Consider the following 3,368-nt stretch of genomic DNA (forward strand, 5'->3'; position numbering starts at 1 on the left):
GTTGTAGCAGTGTAGAGGTAGCAGAGGGAGCACAGGATAGCAGAAGAGAGAGCTTCAACATCAGGAGGGTTTTTATCCTTACAAGGATGTCAGTAGTTGGGTAGATAAGTTACCAATGTTTCAGTACTTGGGTTGTAGTGTGGCATGGTAGTGCTATAGGCAGCACGATGCAGCATGGTGAGAGAGGATTGTAGTGCAGATGCAGTGTTGGGAGAAAGAACCAGCAGCAACACGGATGCAGAGGGAGTTGTAGTATAGATGTAGTAGTGGCAGAGCCATGGATAGGAGTATAGGAGGCAGAAGTACAGAGGATGTTGGCCAGTAAGGCCAAACATCAGCACAGGTACTGGTGCCAGATGATCATTGTGATGTTCAGTTGTGGAGAATTACTAGAGCACATTGCTCGCTAATAGGGAGTGTTGATTTGGGGTCACACCAGATGTGCTCTAGCCATGAAAATTTGTGGAGAGGCTAAAGCACATGAGATATCCAATACTTCGAAATGGTTTGGGGAAATTTCACTTGGTTAGAGAGATATTAAAATAATTAATATTTTTAATGGAGTTCCTAAGTCTAAACTTAAGAAAATTAAAATATTGATGGGTATTAATATAAAATTGGGTGAGAAGGTCCTAAATGACATGGATCAAGCCAAATATAATCTTAGCCATTGATCAGAGATTTAATCTCGGTCGTTGAAGACTTAACATAAAAAGTATAAGAGGAGGCTTGAGAGTCAGTTGGAGATACACCAAGTTGATCAGTGAGTTTGATCTTCTAGAGTGGGGTTTGTTGAGAAAAATTAAACCAGTGATTAGAGTTGTAGCGAGGGGCAGTGAGTGCAGAGTAGAGAGGAAGAAATAGTGCCAAACGATCAGCGCAAGGGCAAAGAAGGCTATGCAGAGTTAGCAAGATCCACACAGAGGGCCAGAGGGATTGCGGAGAGGCTACGAGGGCATGCGTGGGTGATGCAGAGGGCTAGAGAGCTAGCGCAAAGCATCAGAAGGCTGATGCAAAGGGTTCCATTCTGATGAAGAGGCTAGGAGGGTTGACATAGAACCTCAGAGAGGCGTTGGAGATATTTTTGTGGAGAAAACTTGCCAAATATCTGCTTCTGAAGAGAGGTATTACTGCCATATTGATTTCTCTATAGCATGAGCCAGTTTGGCACCTTGTTATACTCAAGAAAAATTGCTTAATAATAAAACCCTCAGAACTACTGCACCGGTTTTCCCACATTGGGTTTTTCCAGGGACAATTGTCCAAAAATAATGGTGTCCCTTGTGTGTTTGCTTATTTATTTTAGTTGATGATTTATAGATGGTTGAGACTACATTTGTGTTTATTTTCAATATTTGTATGGTTAAATAACTTTTTAAGAAATTAAACAAGTAGGTGAAATAAACCACATAGTGCAGGAAGAATTTCTGGTTAGACTTGGAAATTTCAACACTTGACACAGAATTCCTCACATTTTGGTTAATATGATACAATACTAAAAACATTTCTTTTATACTGATGAGGGATCTTGCACAACATTAACAATTTTGCCCAACATTTCAAATCATGTTGGTATCAGAGCACTGTTAGCTCATTTTAACCCTGAGATGGTTTGCCAAGGTTAGCTAGAAAATTAGCTACTGGTTTTGTATTTGTGCAAGGAGAATTTAACTGTGTGCATGTTTATGTATATAAGCTGAAGAAAGGAGATGGTTTGAGATGATTCTTTGTTGAGAAAATTTTTGAAGCTTTGTGAATATTTTTGATGCATTACAAGTGTGATGGCAACTTCAACAAGTGATGTTTCTAATCCATCTTCCTTAGAAAGACTCTTTGATTTAGAGATGTTGCAAGATCTTATCATCATGAGAGATATGGTACAAGAGATGTATGAAGATAGGAAGGAGAACACTATACTTCAAGAGAAGTTGATGGCCATAAAGGAGGAGAAGCAAGAGCTTCTTGAAAATATGCATGGGATGGAGATTCAACTCCATGATTCCAAGGAAACCCTAGCCAAGTATGTGCATGAAAATGAGGTATGAAATTCAAATTTATCTTCAATATCCTCTCAAAATGAATTATTTGGTGCTTTTGAAAGACACACTAGAGGAATGGGGTCAAAATTATTGATGGAGATGGGCTATGAAGGTAAAGGGTTAGGTAAACATGCACAAGGCATAGTTGAGCCAATTGTTGTTGAGGAAAGGCCTAGGTATTTGGGTCTTGGTTATGGAAAACATGATGGAGAATGCTCCAAAGAAAAGGAGGCACATGAAGATGTTCCAAGAAGGACTTTCATTACTTTTTCATTACCTCAAGCTTGTAAAGTTTGTGTTCATGAGGAATGAAAAAGTTTTATACCCACTTTGCAAGAAGATGCTCATAAGCATGCAACTAGTGGAAATGGCAAACAAGAGGATGTTGAAATCTCTAAGGTCATTGAAACCATTGTTGGTATTCTAAGGAGATCCACTACCTCATCAAATTCACATCCTCAAGAAGGCGACAATGGTGAATGTGCAAGGTATAAATCTTCCTTTAATCAAGTTTCTTTTAATTATGATAAACATGGTAAATCTTCACATAAGACTTGGGGAAAATTTACATGTTCCTTTTGTGGTTTGAATAACCATACTATTTCAAGGTGTTGGAAGAGGATAACCATACACAAGAAACATTCAAAGCAAAAGAGACAAAAAGCCAAAGGTCCATTGGATAATGGAAACCATGTTGGAAAGAATATGCAATTATTTTGCACTCATTGCCATAAGTAGGGTCATCTTGTAGACAAGTTTGGACTTTTCATCCTACAAGTAATCCACGATATTTGAAGAAGGTGGAGAGAGATTTTGGCAAGAATGGAAAAGAGGATTATGTTTAGTCAATTTAGTGTTCCTAAATTGATGTCATTAATTGTCAACCTGGGGCTCGTAAGCTGATGAAGTGAAGGTGTACTATATGTACTTAAGCAACCTCTTAGAGCTTTTTGTCGTTTGGGGTGTTGTTTGTGGTTAATTTTATCTTCCTAAGATGGAGTGATAATTATAAACAGATGAGTGAAAGTGTGTGTAAGGTGAATTCTAGATGAGTGAGGGTGTGTGATTAGTGGTTTCTAACTACTTGCTGAAAAGGAAAAGCTTGAAGGAAATAAATAAATTAAAATGAACTGAAAGCAAAGAACCACTTTCTAATGGCATTAGACACCATTCATGCTGCTGCAAATAAAAGGTAAGAAAATCACTTAAAAGACCAATGATAATGTTTATCTCTTCCTAACTCTCTGCCTCTAACACATAGTACTGTGTAAGACACGATTAGGAAGTAGCTAAAGATAAGTCTAAGAAATGATAAAAAAATGAGAAAAA

Source organism: Pinus tabuliformis, chromosome 5_1 (genome assembly GCF_031772625.1).
Source record: "Pinus tabuliformis cultivar Carrire ecotype Pingquan chromosome 5_1, CPIR1, whole genome shotgun sequence".
Classification (NCBI taxonomy): Eukaryota; Viridiplantae; Streptophyta; class Pinopsida; order Pinales; family Pinaceae; genus Pinus; species Pinus tabuliformis.